This window comes from Mchenga conophoros, linkage group LG11 (genome assembly GCF_057382185.1).
Source record: "Mchenga conophoros isolate Kocher_MC1m ecotype Shallow Benthic linkage group LG11, M_conophoros_male_GT1.1, whole genome shotgun sequence".
Lineage (NCBI taxonomy): Eukaryota > Metazoa > Chordata > Actinopteri > Cichliformes > Cichlidae > Mchenga > Mchenga conophoros.
Window position 1 is genome coordinate 3,924,018 of NC_140536.1, and position 25,599 is coordinate 3,949,616.

The 25,599-nt window shown below is 41.5% G+C and overlaps 1 protein-coding gene across 4 annotated transcripts in view; it reads right to left on the reverse strand.

Moving 5' to 3' along the window:
- Positions 1 to 25,599, reverse strand: part of tsnare1 (T-SNARE Domain Containing 1) — a 314,760-nt gene that overhangs the window by 93,445 nt on the left and 195,716 nt on the right. The gene's annotated exons all lie outside the window — the stretch shown is intronic.

The window sequence follows — 25,599 nt, forward strand, 5'->3', positions numbered from 1 at the left end:
GAAATAAATATTTAAAGTTGCACAAGAAAAGGCGTGACATATATTATAGTGAATCCCTTTTAAGTGTTTAGCTAACATTTTAACTAATTGTGCATTAATACTGTTTTCAATTTATTTTTTCTGTTACTTGTGGTACAATTTACATTTCAAACAGAGCAAGGATTCATTCCAAAGAGTACATAAACTTTAAACGCCCGTGTCAACAACTATTTGCCATATCTGGTTGGCGGGTGTGTGTGTGTGTGTGTGGGGGGGGGGGGGTGCTGAGGCAGTATTGCTTGTGTTAAGCAAAAATATTCAGCAAAATGGAGGGAAGAGCAGTGGTTAGGGAATATGTATATATATATATATATATGTTTGCTTCTTGTCTCCTCAGGCGGGGACGATGTGTTGGAGCAGAGAATCTATGTTGTCTCGAAATGCTTTTTCTCCCATTTTTTTCCAGCCTGTTTTCTGCTACAAAGGCAGCGGGAGCAGTGGCGTTAGACCAGAGCCGAGGCTGGAGTCTTTAAATCCTGACGCGCTTCAAAGCACGGAGAGAGCAATTCATCTTCTTATCTGAGACTCAAAACAGGCTTTCTGTGTGGAAGAGAGAGGGAGAGGGAAGAGGAAGAGAAAAAATGCTGTCGAGTAATTTTCCGTTTAAACGTTCCACTCCACAACAATTTGCATAAGCAGCCCTGCGTCTGTGATAAGAAGATTGGTAATTTTCAAAGGCTCTGTGGGGATTGAGAATTAAAAGCCTTTCTCCGCTATCTCCCCTCTTGCAGCTGGCCACCACAGATTCCCCGGCTTCTCTCACGCATTTCCTCCTAAACTACGCCTTGTAAACTTTCTCTGCCATCCTCTCCTTCTCCCTGCTCGCTCTGACGGTGCAGCAGCTTCCTCTCACCCTAAACTATATACTCTGCCTCTCTCTTCCATACACTCCTTTCCTTTTTTCCTCCAGCTCGCGTAGACCAGTCCTGCTGTTATTTGAGGAGAACAACAACATAAATAAGGTAGAGGGGGAACAAAAACGGGCTTAGTATAACAAAGGAAGCCTTGCAGTATTTTTAAAACCAGAATTTTCCAGATTGCAAAGCAAGCAGAGAGGCAGGACAGGGAGACTCACAGGGGCGGAGACAATTGAGGAGAGAGGGGGGATGCTCTTATCACAAGTAAGTTAATCTGCCAAAGAAAGTGTCCTTGGTGCCAGGACTTCAGGGCTTATGGGTGGTGCATACCCTCAGTAAAAAGATAGTGTGTAAGTCACACCTTTTTTTTTTAAATTCACTTTTACTGTCTAATATAAGGGAGTTCATATTGAATCTGTTTTTACACTCAATATGGCTTTACAAGAACTGATATCCATACTTAGCAGCAAAGTCAGTATCTTCAGTCGTGCTGTTGATGGTGAAAAAGTCATTTGGTAACATTTTTGCTAACGGTGGAACTACTTAGTAAATGCATTTTAAAATTTAAACATAAAAACACAGTTCTGAACTAGAAACTTGAAAAGAATTAATGCTAAAAGATGTCCTTCATATTACAATAGAAGTCAATTAGGAAAAAAAATCATAATGAACATAACACATTTTTAAGTTCAGACATCTCACATTTGAAATGATCTTGGAGTTCATTTCAAATGTGCACCAGAATAATTAATTTGTCCAACAAGGAAACCATTTTTGTTGTTCTGACTCAGTACACCACCGCAGTGAATTTCAAATTATACAATTATTATATAACTGAAGGCCACACTGAAGGCCTGCACTTCAATCCCATCTGAAATAAGTGTTTCATTTTTGAAACAAATGCAGGAATCACGATCCACAAACTTGTTCTTTGCAGGAGGAACACGAGGCCCAACTGTTATATTCATAGTCACATGGACCTCTCTCAAGATAAAAACTGTCCACTTTTTGCTGGTTATGGTTATGTGTGTCTAAGTTATTATTATAAATAAAAATGTGCAAACAAAGAATCAGTGTTCTCACAGGAGCAAAAGACATATAAAATAAATGTAATTAGTTGTTTATATTCACTGAAACAAAATGTAATGCCTTAAGTAAATGTCTAACCCTCTATTTATTTCTTCAAAAGAAATAAATTGGTGCTTTTTTTATGTTGTTAGGCTGTTCGTTCAGTGCAGGCCTTACATAAAAGTACACAAGAATAATAAAAATTCAACACAGGACTAAGGCCAAAACTAATACATGTACACTCTCAGTGCCCTAGAGCCAATCAGGAAAAATTCAAAACAGCAAAAAAAGATTATTTTTTCCAAACGAAAACCAGAGAAAAACATGTCAGGTTAGATCTGCCAAGGGAGAGAGAGGGACTGCATAATGACACATCCTACAACATAAAAGCTACAACAACAGGTAAAGTGGAACTACATGGAATTTAGCCTGTAGCAGAGAATAAAGAACAACCACATAACCTGCTCTAACTCTTGTAGGTGAGTCATTATGTTGCTCATGTTGAGTGTTTGACTTTTCTAAATTTATATATTTTACAGGCCACGTGTAAGTGTGCGTGACTTGGTGTAGCATTCAGAAATGTGCACATTTTTGAATGCTACAACAAACATGCTTCCTACTTCTGTGTTAAAGGTACAGTGAGTTGTTTATTGTTATTTAATTGAAAAAAAGAATCTTTTACTCATCAATACACATTAATTAATTTGTAATTATATCTTTGAAAAATCAAAATACATAAGAGCAAGTGCTAGTTTGTGGAAGCCGTCATGTTGGACCCGGAATCTTGAACACAGTGCCTGTAATGGACATTGCTGTCCTACCTAATCACGTTTTATATGTATTCAGCTAGAGACTTGCCACATACATAGTATGCCAAAGGCAGAGGACGGAGAGCTTCTAGGTGTTGGAATGCCACAGACGCAAAATCATGTGAGAAGGAGTTCCCTTCACCAAAGAGACAACGTGACCGGTATCTGGGTAAAATGTCATTCTCTTCTTCACATCAAGCCTCATCTCCTAAACTGAAGTCAGGGCTCTAACGCACAAAAACATGATTAATTGCAATTACTCATTGTCAAGAATTGGACATGCGACCCTCCCGTCACCTTCTAGACAGTTGAGAGCAAGCTGGCTAAATAACAACACTATCTGGTTAAACGCTAACATTATCCCAGATAATGTTAATGCTGTGCTCATTACAAGCTAATACTCAATGTCCAGTAATGTTAGCTCAACTTTAAAGAAAGCACACAGTGGCAAAAACAGCCGTGCTTACTGAAAGAAAAGTTCAGGATATCCTCAACAACTCACCTCATAGTGGGACAGATAGTGTCAGACCAGTTTGGTATCGCTGTCATCGGACAGACGTGAGAGTCACTGAATTACTAACTGTTACTGGACACCATTTTACAGCCTTCTCAAGATTACATAGGTGTGGACATTTATTGACAGCTAACTCTATAAAATTTACTATTTTGTTTGTTTTATTTCCCACCGTCTATTTACAAGAGGTTCCAAATCTTGGAAAACTTTCTAATTTACGTCTCCCCTTTACTGTTCAGACTGTGGTGTAATTTTGTCTCCTTCAGCTTAGGATGAGCTCTGATATAATACCCTTTCTTTCATTCACAGATTTAAAAATGACCATTCACTCATTCATCATCATGTTCAGACTTAATTACTGTAAAGAACTTTACTTAGCGTAAAGGAGAGATTTCAGTTAGTTTAAAATTCTACTGCTTGGTTCTAACTCTCTATCAGACCACTAGCAATTTGATTATTTTATTGGTTGTTTTTAAAACATTTCACAGGTAACTGCTAATGTTTATCAGTAATTTTTTAATCTTTCTTTTTTTTATAGAACCTTGATCGCTATTTGCGCTTGCCAGGATCTGACGGCGCCCTGACCGGTGGACCTGCCAGTGTGTATATCTGTGTGCGTGTGTATGTGTCTCTCCTATCGCCCTGTCTTCCCCTCCGGCTCCGCTGTCATGTGTTAGGAGGTAACCTAGCAACAGGCTACCTCCGACCCGGAAGTGCCCAGGAGCTGCCGCACCTGCAATCAATCCACCGGCTGCTGCCAATCTACTACCACCTTCGGCAGGGCTACTTAATGGTGTGGCTGAGCGACAGACAGCACTGGAGTATTGCACTAAGCCTGGTAGTGTTTTCGAGCCGCTAGCGTGATTGAAGTATTGTCTGAGCTACGTACTCATTTTGCTGTCGTGTGTGTGTTCACCCAGGGATTGACGGAGGATTCACGGACACAAAGGAAGCACTTGGAGGAGAGACGGGCACTCACTACCATGCATGGGCTTACACGGAAGGAAGGACGCACTATCACCATTGTTGCACACTGTTGTCATGTTGCTGCACTCTAAATAAACGCACTGTCTTTATTTCTGAGCTCCGCGCCTGAGTCTACTCTTTAACAACCGTGACAGCGCTCCTCTAGGAACAAAATTCAGACTCTGCTTAAATCTTGCTTCGAGATTAGAGCTGTCCCAAATAGCCCGTAGCAGCCTCAGCAGATTAAATGGTGCTGTTTTTTGGTTTTTATTATCACCTTTTATCGTGACTTCTGAGCCACATGGACACCAGAACAAGTGGTGTTTGTGTCAACCAATGTCAAAGATTCCGAAATTACAAGCATTATACAAAAACTGAGCTTCATCATCAGGAAATTCTGGAGGCACTGGGCTTCCTCGGGTTGCTACGGAACCAGGCCTCCAGACCTTGGCGTCGCCTGATGCCGGTGGCAGAGGAATGGGTAGCTGAAAGCAGTGTGCGAGGAAGCGGAAGCACGGCTAACATGATGGGGTCCGTGTAAGGCTAAGAGCAAATCCAAGCCAGCTGCCCCGCCCATCAATCCTGCTCTCAAACGTTTGCTCCCTGGGCAATAAGCTGGACTGCATCCGATTCCAGTGGACCACACAGCGTGAATTTAGGGGCTGCTGCATCTTTGTTTTCACAGAAACACGGGTCAGTGACAGAGTTCCAGACGCTGTCATTCAGCTACACAGGCTCACCTCATTTTTGTGATGACAGAACTGCAGCTCTGTGCAGTAAGACTTGCGGTGGTGGCTTGTGTGTCTACAGCAACATGGAATGGTCCAAGAACTCTGTGCTAGTTTCTAATTACTGCTTATCGCTGGTTTGTATTGGTTTGTAACTTTTTATTACCTCAGGAATTCACTACTGTGCTCATTACAGGAGTGTACTTTCCACCCAGGGCTAGTGCTAAAGAGGCGCTCTGCGAGCTGCAGAACTCACACCCCGATGGACTGTTTATTCTCGTCAAGTCAGTGCTCCTGAAATTACATCAACATGTGGACTTTGCGACCAGGGGGAAATGTGCTGGATCTTGTATACACAAACACTCCCAGAGTGTATTGAGCGAAGCCCCGCCCCCACCTCAGATATTCAGATCACATGTCTGTTATGCTAATTCTGGCATACAGGCCACTCGTCGGACGCTGCAAACCAGTTCCGAGACAGGTGAGAACCTGGTGTGCAGGAGCCATCTCTGACTGTATTGAGCACACTGACTGGGACATGTTCAGGGAGGCTGCAACAAATGGCGACTGTACCAACTTAGAGGAGTACACATCATCTGTGACCAGCTACATCAGCAAGTGCATCAATGATGTCACTGTCTCCAAGATTATCATAACACGCTCCAACCAGAAACTGCGGATGACTGCAGAGGTGCATGAACTTATAAAGACTTGAGACTCTGCCTTCGGAGCAGGTGACAAGGCGGCCCTGAGAACATCGAGGATCAAACCATCTCGAGCCATCAGAGCAGAAAAGTGCTCGTACGGCCAGAGAATCCACTCATCATGAGGCACATTAAGACCCTGCTGGCACCCGCACTGGACCCACTACAGTTTGTCTATCTCCCCAACCGGTCAACAGATGATGCCATCGCCACCACTCTACATCTGGCTCTCATCCACCTGGACGCCAAGGACATGTATATACAAATGCTGTTCATAGATTTCAGTTCAGCATTCATCACAATAATTCCTCAGCACCTTAATTGAAAACTGAGCCAGCTGGGCTTGAAAACCTTCCTCTGCACCTGGATCCTGGACTTTATGATGGACAGACCTCAGTCAGTCCAGCTTGGTAACTATATCTCCAACACTATACACTGAGCACTGTGCTCAGCCCACTGCTGTTCACTCTGCTCACTCACAACTGTGCAGCAATACACAGTTTGAACCACATCATCAAGTTTGCTGATGACACGACTGTGGTGGGTCTCATTAGCAAGAACGACAAGTCAGCATACAGAAAGGAGGTGCAACAGCTAACGGACTGGTGTAGAGTCAAGAACCTGTCTCTGAACAAAACAAAAGAGATGATTGTCGACTTCAGGAGAGCATCAATGTGGAGGTCATCAAGGGCCCCGAATTCCTTTGTGTTCACCTGGCGAAGAACCTCTCCTGGTCCCTCAAAACTAGCCCCATATCTAAGAAAGCCCAACAGCATCTGTACTTCCTACAAAAGCTGAGAAAAGATCACCTTCACGACCCATTCTCACGACCTTCCACAGAGGGACTATTAAGAGCATCCTGAGCAGCATCACTGTCTGGTATAAAAAATGCAGCATGTTGGACTGCAAGACCCTACAGCAGATAATAAGAACAGCTGAGAAGATCATTGGAGCCTCTTTTCCCTCCATTACAGACACTTATCGCAGCCACAAAGCCACCAGCATTGCAGAGGACCCCACACACCCCTCACACACACTCTTTCTTCCCCTAAGCCGTCAGACTCCTGAACACTCAGCAACTGGACTGACACACACTCACACACCATTATACATTCCATACCTCAAGTACTTTTTGCACAATGCTCAGTCTCCACTGTCATTGTCGCACTTTTCTATTGCACTGTCTTGTGTCAGTATTGTTCTGTTCTGTCTGGTGTTGCACTGTTTTTTGCAATTTTTGCACACTTGCACCGTATGTGTTGATTTTTTGTTATATGTAGTACCATGGTCTTGGAGGAACGCTGTCTCGGTTCACTGTGTACTGTACCACTGTATATGGTGGACAATAAAGCCACTTGATTGGGCCTTTACTGATTCTTTGAGGAAGACGTCAGTTAAAATCAATTGAATTCAGTCAGTATTAATATAGCGCCAAATCACACTAGCAGTCGCCTTAAGGCATTTTATACTGTAAGGTAAAGACCCTACAATGATACAGAGAAAACAAAACTGAAGCAGACCACCTTCCTACTGATCGGAAGGTTGGTGGTTTGATCCCTGGCTCCTCCAGTCTGCATGTCAAGTATCCTTGAGCAAGATACTAACCTCAACTCTCCGATGCATGCAGTAATAATGTGTGCAGATAAAGTGCTTGTGAGAATGGGTGTGATTGGGTGAATGTGGCATGTTGTATAGAGCGCTCTGAGTACTCTGGGAGAGTAGAAAAGCACTAAGAATCAGTCCATTTACCAACAATCAGAAGACTTTCTATGAGCAAGCGCTTGGGAAGTGAAAACTCCTTGTAACTGAAAGAATCCTCTAGCAGAACCAGGCTCATGGAGGGGCAGCCATCTGCCACGACTGGTTGTGGATGAGGGGAGGAAGACAGGACAACAAACACACCATGAAAGAGAGCCAGAGATTAATAATAACTAATGATTAAATGCAGAGTGGTGTATAAACATAGAGCAAGTGAAAAAAAACACTTAATCATGGGAAGACCCCAACAGCCTAGGCCTATTGTAGCATAACAAGTTCACCTGATCCAGCCCTAACTAAGGTCTAAGTACTAATGTCTGCCTCCTGAATCCAAACAGGGGGCTGGTTCTTCAGAAGAGGGAACCAGCTCCCTGCCTCACATACTACTTTTAAATATCCTAAGACCTACAAGTAAACCAGAGTCAGAGATTGAAGTGTTCTGTTGGGGTGATGCAATACTATGAGGGCTTCAACGCCTTTAAGAGACCCATCTATATATGTTTTGCTACTGCTCTTTTACATCCAGGTTGCAGTGGGAGCAAATGAAACAGGCGCACACCACAGCTCATCATTGGAAATACTGAGGCGTTCTCAGACCAAAAATGGTTATTCATGAGTAGCTTTGGAAACCTTTAAGAACTTATCTCTATATATATATATAATTGAAATGATTTAGCTGTGACCTTGTCAGGGCAGGGCAGGGTCACTTTTGATTAGGCTCAGTTGCATCTGACAAGCAAACAAAACAGTTGATGCATCAGCTTTCCTTTTTCCACACTACGCAACAGTTCCCTTACATCTCATAGGGAACAATTCATCTTTTTCTGACAGAGAACACTGGTCTAAGGCTTGGAGGTGCTAACTCTCATCCTGACCATTTCACACTTGGCTGGAAACTGACGTAAACCACAATAGAGGTCACATGCTGACAAAGCCAGCAGAACCACATTATTGGCATAAAAGCAGAGATGCAAGTCTGAAGTTATCAAAGCAGGTCCTCACATCTTGTGCTTGTACCTCAAATTTCTGTACATTAAAATCACAAATACAAGAGGTGACAAAGATCAAACTTAGCGGAATTCAACATCCACTAAGAAAGAGCTACAAAGAATACCATGTTTACAACTGCAGCACCATATAATCAAAGCACCCTCCAGATAAGACCTTTGAAGATATGGTCATAGGATTTCTTCAAAAACACCTGCAGTACGTGTGTAAAAGTAAAGTGCAAATCCAGGGTTTACTCTTGCACCTTGGGCAAGGTGCTTCCACTGAGCTTTTTAACTACATCAGTGACCTGTGTCAGGAAGACGAGAAATGATTCCCCTGAGTCCTCTATCACTGTCTTGTACAGCCTGTCACGTACAACACATTTCATGAGTGCTTTCTTGCTCCGTTTGAACTCTAACTTGCACTTTTTCTCTTAGGCATTTTCATCTCTGAGCATCAATATTTTAAAATGACACTGAACAACTAGTTCTGGCATTGTTGACTGGACTGAAAGCAGGTGCCGTTTTGAATATTGAGGAAATCAATGTGATGAAATCTTTAAAGGTCATAGTAAAACTTACTAAAGCCTATTTAGTCTCATAAATTGATGCTGTGTAGTAATAATATATATATATATTAGGGGTGCAACGATACACAAAATTCACGGTTCGGTTCGGTTCGATACTTTGGTGTCACGGTTCGATATTTTTTCGATACAAAAAAAAATGTTCATGCCTTTTTAATTTGTCATTTATTAAAATTATAAATATATATTTTAACACAAAAGTACAGTTTTTAAATTTAACCCTAACCCTTGTGCGTGTTGTTTTTTAGCTCGTCATATTGCAGCCACAGAAATTCTTTTGTCCATGAAACCATAAAGCTGCACTTTCTTTTTGCCTTATAGTCTGATTTGTCATAACTTCTCCGTTTTGTGGTAAGCTTTTCTTTGGCTGTCACTTCTTCACCCTGACCTGTCTTATTTGGCTCAGCAGAACTAAAATGTATATCTGTCTGTGAAGGTTCTCAATCATCCAGGTCATCGTAGTGAAATATATATCCTGCTGCACTCACATAAGCTCAGCGATTCTCTGCGCGATCAACCTCTCACATGTTTAAGCTGCGGGAGATTTCACTTGTCATGTTTGCATAGTAAGCTAACAATTAATAAGACGATGTCAGAGGAATTGGTGCACAAATTATCATCACTCACAGATCAGTGCTGTCGCTCTCTATACACAGTTCGCGCAAATGCAAAGTGAAAGCAAAAAAACAAGCGCAAATTCAAACACGATTTCAATATGTCACATATTGACAGTGGCTCACCCAATGACATAATTACCCAGCTACATTTCTGAAAGAATGCAAAAGCATTGACATATATTTTTCCTTCCTACAATAGCCCGACAGGCAGGGGAGAGATAGCCCCGGGACGTCGGGCTAGCGATATTGCGAGCCCTGTATCTGATTGAGGAATCACTCATCTTTGGAAAAGAGAGTTTATTACAGAGAAATTTCTCTTTCCAAAATAAAAGCTATACTATCCGTTTCTTCTGGGCTATATTCTCAGCAGCATATTAAACATATCAGGTCTCCATAAGGAGAATCCTGTGCTAACAGCTGTCTAAATGACTCGGCTAAAGTTTGTAGCATGCATGCTTGTTTTTGTCTTTGCACTAGGATGATGTCGGTGTAAATGTGCAGTCATATTCGTTGTGTTCCCACTAGTGCTTTCAGGTTAATCTCATTGAAATAACCTTAACGCCACAACACGGCAAATCTCCGTTAACGAGCTACCCTATACAGAGGGGCTAGACGGCCAACACGTTAACGAGCTAACTGCGCTAACACACTAGCTCCCACCCATGTAATTGAGCATTGCATGGCACATCCAACATACTGTTTTACTTTAGTCCATGACTCGCTTACCTTCAGGGTCATACGTCACATGAAAACCAAAATAATTCCAAACGCCAGATCTGAATGAGGGTGGGGAGGTCCACTTCTGTCTCGCTAGCTTGCCCTGCGCTCTTCCTTCTGACCATCCTGTCTGTGTTGAGCGCTCAGTGAATCTGCGTTCGACTACTCTGCCTAGGCTGCACTCTCCAGCCTAGGCGGAGTAGTCAAATGCAGATTCACTGAGCGCTCAACACAGACAGCATCGTCAGAAGGAAAGTTGATAAAATAAATTACAAATTTTGTATTGTTCTTTTTTTTCTCCCCTTTGGTTTTCTTTCTTTCTCTCCCCCTCTTTCTTTCATTCTTTCCCCCTGTCCTATCCCACAGTCATGTCTGTCCCGTTTGCAACTGAAAATAAAATAAATTCATAATTATAATAAAGGTCAATCAAATGGACCAATATGATGATCCACTTAAAATAAATCCTCTTGGCATCTTTCTTGGCCTCAAGACAACAATTCTGATGGCTATAGATCCAAACGGGACACAAAAAAAAAAAAAAAAAAAAAAAAAAATTTGAAAAAAATTGTATTGTTCGATACATATGCGTACCGAACCGAAAGCACTGTATCGAACGGTTCAATATCGATACGAATATCGTTGCACCCCTAATATATATATATATATATATATATATATATATATTATATATATATATATATATATATATATTATATATATATATATATATATATATATATATATAATATATATTATATATATATATATATATAATATATATTATATATATATATATATAATATATATATATATATATATATATATATATAAACATATAATAAAAAAAATCCTCCTTGTTATTTAAAACCACAAGTTTTAAGTTGTTTCGTCAGATATTACTTCTCATCCTTGAGGAAACAGTATGAAAACACACTCTATTTACCCTAATAGGGAATATTGTTACATTCTCTAGTTCAACAGCCTTCAAGACTTGTCGTTATTTTGCATGTGTTGCAGCCCAGTCATTTGCTATCCCCGTATGAGAAATCCCACTTGTCTGTATGAAGGTCAGCAGTGCTGGTCAAGGTGAAGGAGGAGATATTAGTTTTAGAGGAGAGAAATAAGAATGGCTTATTCACCTTTCCAATATTTCTGTAGCCCCATGACACTTTCTACAACCATAAAACATTTCTAGAACGCCCCTTTGTTCCAGGGAGAATATAGAAAAAACACATCAGAACTATTAAAGCTGATAGCACTGCCATACAAATCAACAATCTGTCTTATCTCTGCCTCTCTCACATGGAAGACAAATTTCCAGTGTCTCTGGGAGAAAAACTACTTACCTTGTGTGACATGAGAAATATCCTCATAATACAACAATAATGCAATGCAGTGATAATGGCCATAATAGTGTTCTCACTTTATCGCATCTGGTCGGGAAAATTGGAAGTCCATAAAATAAATAATGTTTACAGCGGAACTGCCTCACTTGTAATCGGCTTATATGTCATTTACATAAAACTCAGAGTCCCATGCAGTCACCCTGATTATGATGTTTAAGAGGAGCAGCAAATAAAAACAGACTTCATGGCCAATCCTGGCACCCTGGGAGGAGGCAGCCATTGTCAATAGTGAAACAAAAAGCCTGAAAAACATCAGCATATTTGGCCTTTTATTGATTGGCCATGTGTTTTTGTTTTTTAAAAAGACTGTTATTTTGTCTACCTATGGTAGACAAATGGTTGAGGCTTCTCTCTAACCTCAGCAACGCAAGAAAATGGGAAAGTTCAAACAGAACAGTTTGCTGGATACTGCAGATTTTACCACAGTATTAAAGTAGACAGCATTTATAATTCAATGAAACAATATATTATTGTTAAAAGTAACATTAAAGGTGCAACATATGGACCATCTAGATATTATATCTAGATTACATCTACTTGCTATTTGGCCATGCAAACCCCTGCATACATTGTTTTTGCTGATGTTAATGTAAGCAAAGATAAGTCTGACCAGTTACTCCTGAGGACTATCTCATCACTGGTTATGACTCACCTGTTTCTGTGTCACTTTTATTATTCACAGTGGCAAGCAGTGGCCATTGCTTCTGCTACACTTTCCTGGGACAATATGTAATGGGAAGCCTTCTATGTATATTCAACCACTGATTTAACTGATATTGGTACAGGACTTAAACTAGCTTAATGGGGTTGAAGCTTTAGTTTTAGTTTCTCAAATTAGACATCCCTATGCAAACACTGCTCCTCTCACATTTTGCATGCACACTTTGTTTCCCTGTGTTTTGTTTTCTTGCCATCACGTGACTCAATGGTGCTAAGCACACATATGTTCACAGCAGAGCATGATGGTAGAGTCCAAGAGGAGTGTCCCGCAGAGAGATTTTACAGTTGTAAATGAAAACATTGCAAGCTTTGTGTGTGTGAAGGCTATTTGAAATACCACTAGTTTATTCAAACACATGAAAAATCATGAAAAAGATCTAAGCAGCGGAAGAAGCAAATAGGAGAGGAAGCCCTCAGACACACCCAAACCTCAGAAAGATGTCACCGGCAGAGTGCTTTCAAAGAGTCAAAGAATATCCATTTGGCTTCCACAGTGGTCAAAAAAAGTGTTTTTGGACATGATAGGTGTTAATTTAGCAGACTGATTACCAATAGGGGCAGCACGGTGGCACGGTGGTTAGCACTGTTGCCGCACAGCAAGAAGGTCCTGAGTTCAATTCCAACATCAGGCCTATTCTCCCCGTGTTTGTGTGGGTTCCCTCCGGGTACTCCGGCTTCCTCCCACCGTCCAAAGACATGCAGCTTGTGGGGATAGGTTAACTAGATAATCCAAATTGCCACTAGGTGTGAATGTGCGAATGAATGTGAGTGCAAATGGTTGTCTGTCCCTGTGTGTTAGCCCTGCGACAGACTGGCGACCTGTCCAGGGTGTACCCCGCCTCTCGCCCTATGACAGCTGGGATAGGCTCCAGCGCCCCCCGCGACCCTGAAAAGGATAAGCGGGAGCAAATGGATGGATGATTACCAATAGGACTGTCACTGTGGGAGCATTTCTGTGGAATTTACATGTCCTCTCCACGTTTGCATGCGTTCTTTCCAGGTACCCCAGTTCATCCCACAGTCCAAAGACTTGCATTTGATTAGGATAATCTGTGATTCTAAATTGGTGTGAATAGTTGTCTGTGTCAGGTTGTGTTATGGAAACCTGATCTGCAGTGACCATCTGCTCTGACAGCAGCTGGGAGCGACTGGTGCGTGAGGACTGTGAACGCTTTGGCACTGGCAAGGTGCCCATGGCAGAACCCGCTGCTTGTTGAGAGCGATATGTGCTTTCACATCAAAAAGTCTGTCATTAAGTCTCCAATAACACCAGCAAAAGTCGCCAGATTTGTTGCTAGTTGCTTTTCAGAATAAAAAGTTGCTCCGAAAACTCGCTAAATATAGCGACAAAGTCGGCAACACTGTGTATGACATGACAGCAAGCAGTGAATGACAAAGGACTAAAATACACAGCAGAGTAATCGGGGAACGCGAGACAGGAGGCAAACAGCTGAGAAAAATTAAGCAGTACAAGACAAGGGAGGTAAAACTAGACACAATAACAAAGCACACATGATGATCAAAGTAAAACAGGAAATATGACAAGTGCACACGGACACAGACTAAGAGACACAACATTACAGACATGGCAACAGAGGGAACATAGAGACGTGGGACCAGGACAGAGACAGAGGCACAGACACTGAGAAGCACAGAATCAAAACCTAAGAACTAAACTCTTAACAACAATTAAACCGAAACACCAGTTAATAACAACAACAATAACAAATAGAGAATCAGAACATAAACCATAATACAGAATTATAACAAAACACAAGAAACTGACCAAGAACCATCCAGGAGGAATGGCTTGTTACTGGATGGCCAAGTCATATCCATACTTTGAATCCGGTGAAAGGTTGAGGTGGGATTTGAGAGGGAAAAAATATTGCATTGAAGAGCAAGCCAAACTCAGACTAGTCTCATCTAGAAGAACATATTTCTTTTATTTCTTATATTTTTGTTGAATAATGCATGAAAAAGCTCATTTTCCTCCTGGAGTTTTTAAACATGTCAACATTAACTTTAGACACTGTTTAAAAGGGGACCAAATGTATGCTTACTTAGATTTATATCTTTATCTCCTCTATGGACTCATGCATACTGATCACAACTATTCACAGCAACGTAGCATATTGCTGCTCATTTTTCATAAATATTGTCATGTACTTGTACACTCTTTATTCTTTGCAACAACACACCAGAAGCATTATTCAAAATATTAACAGTTTTTGAATAAAAGGACTCCAAATTTCCTTGACAGGACCAATACTGGTTTCACAACCGTAGATCTGTTAAGAAAGAAATGTCAAGACAATCTCTATATGTTGATAAGTTGGGCAGTATGTGTGACAAAGATTTCAGGTATAGATGCTGATCACACCTTTGTCTACTCTTAGCAATCAGTACCAAACAAAATATCATGTGAGATAGCACATGACCATGGAGGTGGGAAGCTGCTGGTAGATGCCGTGTTTTTCTCAATTATAAAAATAAAATTGGATCAAGCTATGTCTACATGTTAATAGACTTGTGTTAATGAAGGTTTTTTTTCAGTTCTCACTGAGCATTCAAAGAATTTTACATTACAAACTTTGTTCACCACATTCACACACCTGGGGTGTGTGCAATCTGGGGTTCAGTATTTCCTGATCTAGTTGATTTGTGGGCCTAGACATGGTCATGTACTGGTCAGTGTTGGGGAGTGATGGGATACATGTACTGGCATTACGCATTTAAAACACAAAATATGAGTAACTGTATTCCGTAAAAGTTACCATTTAAATAGGTGATAATTACAATACAGCTACTTTGTTGATATAAATGGATTACACTGCGATCTTTTTCTGTTTTATATGTTAGGCTATCCCCTATTTAATTTTGGTAATTCCACGCATTCCAAGAAACCCAAACAAACACGCAATAAGAGGCTCTAATGTAAGCGTCCTGTTAATGTTGGTGGTGTCAGTTACGCAATGGACCTGGAGCCAGCACAACAGAGCCAGGAGTGCACAAGCAGGAATGCATTTCTTACTTGGAAATTCCAACACCACTTTACATTTAAAGAAGAAAGGGATGGGCGAAATCTGTCAGTGTTGTGCCAAAAACTGATAGTTTGTATTTAAACTGCTATAAATAACTTGTTGGTCTATAATATGTGAAACATATGTCAAATGTATCCCTCATGAGTCATCTTGAGCAACAAACAACATTCCTGTAACAAGGTAGAAGCTGCAATCAATTTGTGGCAGTGAATTTTATGTATTCTTTATTTATGCAGTTAAAAAAAATTCTTGTTGACTTTAAAAATGTCTCTTTTAATAGTAATCTGGCCAAGAGGACAGCTAAAATTGCAACAAATGCAAAAATAGTTCTGTAAACATATTTTAAGTGGACAAAAAGGAGCTGATTGTAACACAGTTACAAAGATACTTGAGAAACAGGTAATTTTTTAATTTTATATATAACCCCTTTGTAATACCTGTTCACCAAAGTCTATTTAGCAACATACGTAACGATATTACACACACACACACACAAAAACAACAACACACAGCTACACTGGAAATCAGTTTTTGGCAGACAATCACTTTTTGGCACAACACCAGCAACCAACCTGCTCTCAGAATCAAAAGACTCCAACCTAAAGAAACATCTGGAAGTAAGTTCTTTAAAAAAAAAAAAACTAACCTTAGCCTACTGCAACTAGCTTGTTTTAGTTGTGGTAGCTACCAGGGTTATGTGCCACATCACTATCTTCGATGTACTATTGCTGTGTGATTTATGACTATTACTGAAGGCTACTCACAACCGAGCTAACATTGTTAGCTGGTGTTAGCTGAGGTTAGTGCATAGAGAGCTAGACTTGATGGATAGAATTAACAACCTGCTAGCTGCAAATAATCATGTTCGGTTCAGCAATAGTAATAAATCACACAGCAATTGTACATTCATGTAGTTGTGAAAAGCATGACCAATATATTAAGTAATCCAACGTATTCAGAGTATGTTACTCATGTAACTTAACAGAATACGTTACAAACTACATTTTGGGGCATGTATTCTGTAATCTGTAGTGGAATACATCTTAAAAGCAACCTTCCCAACACTGGTACTGGTTACTGGTAATTTCCTGCCTGTTGCCTTAGAGAAGCCAGTCTGAGTAGCTGCTTCAGCTGTCTTTGTTTAAACAGATAACAGATACGATTTATAGTGACACAGCTCATTCGACTAAGCTGTTAGAGAATATAATAAAGCTAGTCTAAAGCTTTTCTTGACTTACAATGAAGCCTTCATCACTGCTATTGAGGGTTAACCTTAAGCAAGCAAGGTGAACTAATCTCACAGTGATGTGCAGTGTGTACAGTTATGCTGGATTCAATAGGGGGAAACCTTGCTTTATAAGGCTTTTCACATCATGAGTGTGTAGGAGTCAAACAGAGTCAAGCACCAGCAGTCTCTGTGCTGCTGCTGTCATTGAGAGTCACTGTACTGTGGCTTTCAACCCAGCTGACATTTGCTTCCTAGAGCTGTAGAAACCAAAGTCACAGTCGAGGTAGAAATGAGTTTCTGGAAGCAAGACAGAATTTCAATGTCATACTACATCTTGACGAGTAGACACACATGCAAAAGAAACAGTGTACAAACCTACAGTAACATACAAATAGTGATGTAAGGCATGTTTACGTCTCACAGGACAGCAATGCAACCTTTTCACACAAATTGGTAATCTATAACTCTTCTCTGTCTTCTAGTCTGTTGTCTGAAATGTTACTGCTAAGCAATCAATCGCTGCTGTCTGTGTTCTTTTCAGTTTGTCCTCATACTTTGTGGCTCAGACCTGATTTCTGCTCTAGTGCAGTGTTTTCCAAAGATCACATGTCAGTCAAACAGCATGACTGCCTCTGAGAGAGTCTTATTTTTTTCTTAGGTTCTTTGACTGGGGATTTTCTATTAATCAAAGTTCTGTAGGCAGCAATTTGTTGCCAGAGTATCTGTAAATATGAATTGTTCCTTTACTTTCAATTCTAAACTTGAAAAGAAAAGAAAGAAAATCCACCCCATGCCTGCATAGCATTTTGTCTGCCATAGAACAAGAGTGCAGAAGCTGCTTTCACTGAGTCAGAGGAGGATGAGTCACAACAACCTCTATACATTTAATATAATCCATAATGTAGTGGTTAACACATTCAGCTACCATGTAAAAGGTCTCTGGTTTGTGACAGAGAGAGGCACCATTTCTGGGAGGATGGGTGTCAGAAATAAAAATCAATTCAAATGCATGAATCTGCCTGATCTAGTGACCGGAGGAAAGCATTTTTGAGCAAACTTCTCCCTTAGTTCTTACATGCTCACAAGTTACTAATTTAGCTTCCAAGATTCAAAATTCAGTTGACACATTGCCACACCCAACACACTGCACTCACACACCAAGAGCCAAGAGCAATGAGAAGGGAAACGTCCGTATCAAATTTCAACAAAAGATACATCATAACATTTAATTTTGACAGACAAATCCGACCAGTCAATCATCTTTGTGTACGCAGTCTCATTGCTGGGGTTTGCAGCCTCAGTGTTGATTGAATTGCCTCTCTTTGTGTAGAACCATAACCTTACATCAAGACTGCCATTAGACATTTTTTGTGTCTGTAAAAGGCGATGATGAACTTTGCTTATGCCAAAACCTTTAACCCGACCAAGTTGCGAGCAGTCTGGTGGATGATAAGTCATTTAAGCTATACTGTACTCCACATTCACTGGTTACGTTCCATATATTTTTAGATCCAATAAAAAATTTGTATTCACAAACATTTCCGAAATGCATCCATGTTTTATTTGCAGTTAGGCTTTCGCTCTCTTTTTTAAATGCTCAGCCCAGCTGTGGCTGATTGGGGCAGAGCCAGAGGAGTGTCACTGGCATCAACCTGGTTAACTTCAAACACTGTTATTTCCACTCCATATCCTTCAAAGTGACATAAAGAGTCCAGAGGGACTGAAAGGAAGAGTGAGCAAAAAGCCAGTTTTCCTGGCAGCATTGGCACATCCTTTCAGTCCAAGTGCAGTGATCGCTGAGATTTGGAATGCTGTGATTCGTTTTTCTTTACTTTACTTGTGAAAACCACTTTAGATGTGTATACATATAGATAGGTCCATTCATTTACCAAGCATCATCCCTTTGTATGTCTTCTTCTTCCCTCTTCTATTGGTCCTCCTATGATCACGATAGCCAGCATTGTATACTGTTCTCAGTTTAGCCAGAGGAAAACTGTGCATTGATTTTCTGAGAGTCAGAGAAAGTAGGTGCTCACTGGGAGATCAATTTTCAAATCTGAAGACAGATGGAGTTATAAGTCTTAACAATGACATCATCATTGGCGTGAACATCCCCTTTCCAGTCAATAATGGTTCAGTCATTGTGTGAGTCTTTCCACTTTTTAAACGGCTTTAGCTTTTTCTCACTGAATTGCAATAACACATGTTTTATTAGTAATTATAAACCTTCTTGTACAACCGTCAACAATCAGAGTTCATCGTGCTCCGCTGAACACAGATGAGGTGATAAAACATCACAGCAACTAGAGACACTTGCAGAGGGGAGAGTAATCTGCCTCTACATAATGGATATAGATTCAATTTATTTTCAATGTAAAGTGAGTTGACAAGGCGGGACACCAGAAGAAAATGACAACAGCTCTTAATTGACCATTGCTGGTGTTGTGCACTGGTGCATCAAGGAGTTCAGCAACAATCAGGCTTGGCTTTAAGTGCCCACTTGCATCTCCCACTTCTTCCTCTGTGTCCTGCTCAATCTTTTTATGATAACAATATTGGTGTTGGCATGCAAGCATCTGCAGTTTCTAACTTTTACTTAAAAAATTCAACATACTACCTTTTGAAATAGTGAGTGATGGTGAAGATCTAACACCCACTAACGGATAACTAGCTGCTGTACCTGACTCAGATCATGGTGCTATATATTAGTTTCATGCAGTTCCTGGTATTCTGATGTATGTACTTTTACAGGATCAGAAAAAAAGTCTGTCTCTATTTTTGTTGTGTTTAGCTGGTGACACAGTGGGGACCTATCTGAACCTATCATGGGAAAGGATGTGGTGTAGTAAAATGTCTGTGATTTCAACAGTGGGCAGACCTCCTAACTCCTCAAATATGAATTGTTTAACTGAAGCACAGAATCCAACAACAAAATGCATTCTGTTCACAACCATAAATGTATTTTCTTCTGTTGAAGTAGACATAGAGAACAATGGCCTTCATTTACTAATATGTACATGGACTCTTGCCCTGGGCAAAAAAGAAGAAAGTTTATGCACTATTAGAGCTGTGTACTCGTGTGCATGTTAGTAAATCAGAATCATTTGGATGCAACAGACTTGTCCAGTTTGCATATAATCTGCGTAGCATCTGCATGCTACCACAGTCTCATTTCTACTGCAGGGAAGTACTGCACTGTGATGACTGCTAGGTTGAGCAAACGGCCTAAAATTTGAGTTCAGCAGGGTGCTGCTCTCTGCTTGTACGTGATTTCTGTGATCACTCAATGACTTTATGTGAACAATATGTGCCCACTCCCTCTTATTCTTGTATTCTAAATGTTTTAATTAACTGCGCTCTCGCACTGCAGGCTTACTTGTTGTTCCTAGAGTATTTAAAAGTAGAATGGGAGGCAGAGCCTTCAGTTTTCAGGCCCCTCTTCTGTGGAACCAGCTTCTAAACACTATCTCTACTTGAGATTAGGCTTCAAACTTTCCTTTTTGCTAAAGCATATAGTTAGGGCTGGACCAGGTGACCCTGAATCCTCTCTTAGTTTTGCTGCAATAGGTGTAGGCTGCTGGGGGATTCCCATGATGCATTGAGTGTTTCTTCTACAGTTACCTTTCCTACTCACTATGTGTTAACAGACCTCTCTGCACTTAATCATCACTTGTTATTAATCTGTGTCTCTATTCCACAGCATATCTTTATCCTGTCTTCCTTCTGTCACCCCAATCAGTCACGGCACTTGCCCGCCCCTCCCTGAGCCTGGTCCTGCCAGAGATTTCTTCCTGTTAAAAGGGAGTTTTTCCTTCCCACTGTCACCACAGTGCTTGCTTTCATATGATTGTTGGGTTTTCTCTGTATATATGGTCTACCTTACAGTATAAAAATGTGTAAAATGCCCCCAGCCGACTGGTGTTGTGATTTGGCGCTATCTAAATAAAATTGAATTAAATTGAAATTGAATTACAAAAAGTTAAAGTCTACACCTTTACATTTAGTATATTTAGTTTTCTTTAATTTACATTTTTTATTCCCTCTATTGATCGTCAAGTCTCAATTCCTACTGCGAAATCTTGATAGTAAGGTCAAAATTTGAAATTAAACCACAGCATGGAATCATTTGACTAGAGCTATTCAACAATGTCAACACTTCAGACTGGTGTGAAATGGTGTGGACAGTATTTTCTTTCATGATTTCTTTCATAACCCTTATTACCAAATGAGCATGATCTAAATAAATTAAATAGGAGATTAACATCTTTATTCACTCCCATTCCCCGTGGGATGGACGTAGAGACCTAAAATTCATTCCAGATACACAATATAACCATCCCTCCCAAACAGTGGTCACAAATCAGTCCAAATGTGTGGTAGTGGGCACATCTGCTATATTGAGATAATCCATCCCACCTCACAGGTGTACCACATCAGGATGCTGATCTGACATCATGAGTAGTGCACAGGTGTACCTCAGACTGCCCACAACAAAAGGCCACCCTGGAATGTGCAGTTTTTTGCACTATTGGGGGTCTGGGGACCCAGAACCGGTCAGTATCTGGTGCGACCACCATTTGCCTCATGCAGTGCAACACATCGTCGCATGGAGTCTATCAGATTGTCAATTGTGGCCTGTGGAATGTTGGTCCACTTCAATGGCTGTGCGAGGTTGTTGGATATTCGTGGGAACTGGTACACGCTGTCGTATACGCCGGTCAAGCACATCCCGAACATGCTCAATGGGTGACATGTCCGGTGAGTATGCTGGCCATGCAAGAACTGGGACATTCTCAGCTGCCATCTGCCCTGAACAATGTGAACCATGATTCATCCGTGAAGCGCACACCTCTCCAACGTGCCAGACGCCATCGAATGTGAGCATTTGCCCACACAAGTCTGTTACGGCGACAAGCTGGAGTCAGGTCAAGACCCCGATGAGGACGACGGGCATGCAGTTGAGCGTCCCTGAGACGGTTTCTGACAGTTTGTGCAGAAATTGTTTGGTTGTGCAAACCAATTGTTCCAGCAGCTGTCTGGGTGGCTGGTCTCAGACGATCTTGGAGGTGAACCTGCTGGATGTGGAGGTCCTGGGCTGGTGTGGTTACACGAGGTCTGCGGTTGTGAGGCCGGTTGGATGTGCTGCCATATTCTCTGAAATGCCTGTGGAGACGGCTTATGGTTGAGAAATGAACATTCAATGCACGGGCGACAGATCTGGTTGACATTCCTGCTGTCAGCATGCCAATTGCACGCTCCCTCATTGCTTGTGGCATCTGTGGCATTTTGCTGTGAGACAAAACTGCACATTCCAGGGTGGCCTTTTGTTGTGGGCAGTCTGAGGTACACCTGTGCACTACTCATGATGTCAGATCAGCATCCTGATGTGGCACACCTGTGAGGTGGGATGGATTATCTCAATATAGCAGATGTGCCCACTACCACACATTTGGACTGATTTGTGACCACTGTTTGGGAGGGATGGTTATATTGTGTATCTGGAATGAATTTTAGGTCTCTACGTCCATCCCATGGGGAATGGGAGCAAAAACAAAAGTGTTGCGTTTATATTTTTGTTCAGTATAGTTACCAGTCTGACATTGTCAGTTCCCTGTTTGTTTTTTCCTCACTGGTTTAGGTCTACAGGCTGAGCGGCGCAATCAGCTGACAGAGCAGTACTATTTTAAGCAATAGAATATGTCTCGTGTGCATTACTTTTCCCTCGAACAGTCTCTCACTGTCGTTCTCTAAAACCTAAAAGAGAATTATGGATTTGATCAACTGGTCTCTGAATGCTATTGACACCCTTTTCTCAACGAGAAGTCTGGGCTCAGGAGAGCCCGAGTGCCCTGGAGGGACTTTCCCTGCCGGATACACGATGGATGGGTGGCAGGAATGGAGGATCTTGTGCCTGGCGGGACTGTCGATCAAGGACGCTGAAGATATCTACCTATTCGGAACCATGATAACAGGGTTCTTGCTGATCGGAGCTGGCTTGGCCCTGACTTATCGGAGAAATAAGAGAGCGGAACCAGCTGTTCAAACCCCCCCCCCAAGGCATGGAATGAGGCGCGACCTCTCACACCGAATGCAGCATGGTTAGCACCTTGGAGACGCTTACAGCTGCCGTGAAGACTCAAACTAACACCATTGAGCGTATGATGGGATACATCAGAGAGGGGCCCGCTCAAAATGACACCCTTGAGCGAAAGTTGGATCACATCGCAGAACGGATCACTGCAGTTGTGGGGTCTCAGAATCAAAAGAATGACAACACCACGGAACAGAAGTTTGATACCATCATGGGGAGGCTCGCGGCTCTCCAACGGGAGATCGAGAGACCAGTGTCAGAGTGCTAAATTCGAGCTGCTCGCATAAAGGAGAAATCAACAATATTCAACATATAGACACCACGGCGTCAGCTGCTCAGGCCCAAGGCTAGAGCCGACCAAAACAACTCCCTGATAACGACTGTGTGATGACTATTCTTCCCATCCCATGCAAGGCCACCTGGGTTGGCTGGCAGACTGTTTACTTAGCCTGATAGGGCGAAGGACACTGTCTCAGCTGGACTCTGGACACGCACACACATACACTTACATTGATAAGCCCGCACTCATCCCCCTCCCTTTCCAAACGCCTTCGATGCTTGTTTCCTGTGGGGGAAGACGGCGGGTCTGCGTGCCGCGCTGAAATGGTAGCGCTGTGTAGGACGACTGTTGTGTTCCTTCGGATTACCCCCCCCCCTATCCAACCCCTGTGGCTTGTCACGTGCTCTAATGTTGTGATGTGGACATTAATGTGCTCTCTTTGCAGAGGAGTTTTTTTTTTTGTTTCCTGTTCTCATGCTGTCCTCCCATAGGTGCCCAGCGTGAGAAGAGGTCTCTTTTTTTCCTGTTGTACTTTTCCCATTGTTGTGTACTTTTTCAGTGTTTTCTCTGTAATGCTGCCGATCTCCGACTGTATTCCCATGTGATGTCTTTGTTGCGTGTGTAAGTCTTTGTTGCGTGTGTAAATCTATTCCTCTGCGGGGCAACCTGCATATGGCCAATAAAGCATTCATTCAATTCTCTTTTCCCATGCACAAACCATGGAAACCTCATGTCCTTGTTTTTCATTGAGTAGAACTTCATACTTGAGGAAATACCAAAATGTAAGTGCGGGGTTGGTGTAGCTCAGGAGGTAGAGCAGGTCAGTTGCTGGTTGGGACGGTTGGTGGTTCAATTCCTGGCTTCCACAATCTGCATGCCAAATATCCTTGGGCATAATACTAACCCTAAGTTGCTTTCTGGTGCATCCATTGGAGTGTGAAAGTTAGAAAGCACTTGTGATTGTCAGGATACATGTAGTATTTCATGTCCATTTTAAGGTGGATTGATCCACTTTTGCAGCAAGCCTCAAGTGGCCATTCAAGGAACTGGTGTTTAGTTTGAATTTTCACCTTCAGAGATTAGTGCTTGGTTGAAGCATAAGAATACAGAAGTAAATTTTGTGAGATGACATTTGGAAAGGGTCTGTCAAAGACAAATGCACTGAAAGCTGGTGAAAACTAAAAGCAGACAAACCATCAGATGAAGTGGAAGCACAGACAGACTGTGTGTGCGCACTGTTAGTGTGTCACTTGGTAGGTTAACAGCGACAGCAGTAAATAAAAGTGAAATCAGTGAAGTCAGTAAAATCTTGCAATGAGCAGATAATGCATACAGTACAAACTGTTACACATATACAGACACTGGATGTGTTTCAACCACATACAGAGATTGCACCATTGACAGTGCACGAATGATGCAAGACTATAGATATTTATGCATTTGATGAAAATGCTGCTGTCATTAACAGTACTTTGATATATGACTTCTCGGTGATAGCTCTGTTTGCCAGTGTTCTCCACAGATGAGAGTTGCCATGGGACAGCGATGAGAGCGTCTGCTTGTCTGTCTCTCTCTCCGTCGTCTTCCTTTATTGTTTTGCTTCCTTTTAGCTGCTCTGCCTCTGCTAAGACAGAGGCTGTCAGGATTGGCTGAGAGCTAAATTGCTCAGCGCGAGCTCGGTCACAGCTCAGCTCTCCTTGAGATAATGAAATGACAATTAATGAGAAAGCTGTTGCCATTCGCTCATTTGTTCACTTGCAAGTCGAACGGCAGTATGTAGAGACAGACAGAAAGCACTGCAGTCGTGGCAGGCATTGGAAAGTGCCCAGCGGTTGTTTTCATATTAAAGCTGCTGTTAAAAATTCATGTGACTATCACAAAACGAAAGTTTAGCCCAGTGGTCAAACCATGATTCAAAGGAAATATCATTTCAATACCAGACTGAAAACAATTTCCAGATAGATTTCTACCTAAATCTAAATGTCAACAATCAGAATACATGTGCTTGTCTGTCGAATTATGTGGGTAGAGACTTTGGATGCACCTCTAGAGAGATATGTCGCACGTGTGGAAAAGGTATATCCTTTATTAACCCAGAGACACTTCAGTCGATACATTATTTACCATAGCCTGGGCCCTACACAGCAAAGAGCCAAACAGAGCTCTGGCCTACTGAGATAGTCCCTGACAAAATGGCAGAATACACACATATTTCCTCAAAAAGAAAGAGTGAAAGCAGGCCCTTGGGCATCTCATAAAACCTCTCTCCAATATGTGCTGTGAAGTCAAAATTGTAGCCCAAAAACCACAGAGAGTAAAAAAATAAATTCTATTTAATTTCTGTCTGCTGTTGTTGTCCGTTAATGCATTTTCCTCCCAAAGTCAATACACTTGTAGAATAAAACTTAAAATTATCTTAGTAGAAGTAACATGCTCACAGAATAGGAATTGCATACTGTATATGGATTTGTGTTTTT